Here is a 206-nt window from a genome sequence, read left to right on the forward strand (position 1 = left end):
TAGCGCCGGAAGTCTTTTCTTTGCCTTCACTGAGAACCTGGAAACTTACTCCGGGGGACCCTAGGCGGCGCGGGTCTTAGACTAGCCCTGGCGCGCTCTGGTCCCAGGCCTGCAGGTGGCATTCATGTCCCTCGCAGCCGGGATCGCGGGCTGAGCCCAGCGAGCCCTGCGGCCCCTTCCCAAGCCGCGAGCGCAGAGAAGGCGCC

This window comes from Crocuta crocuta, unplaced genomic scaffold, assembly GCF_008692635.1.
Source record: "Crocuta crocuta isolate KB4526 unplaced genomic scaffold, BGI_CrCroc_1.0 scaffold160, whole genome shotgun sequence".
Taxonomy (NCBI): domain Eukaryota; kingdom Metazoa; phylum Chordata; class Mammalia; order Carnivora; family Hyaenidae; genus Crocuta; species Crocuta crocuta.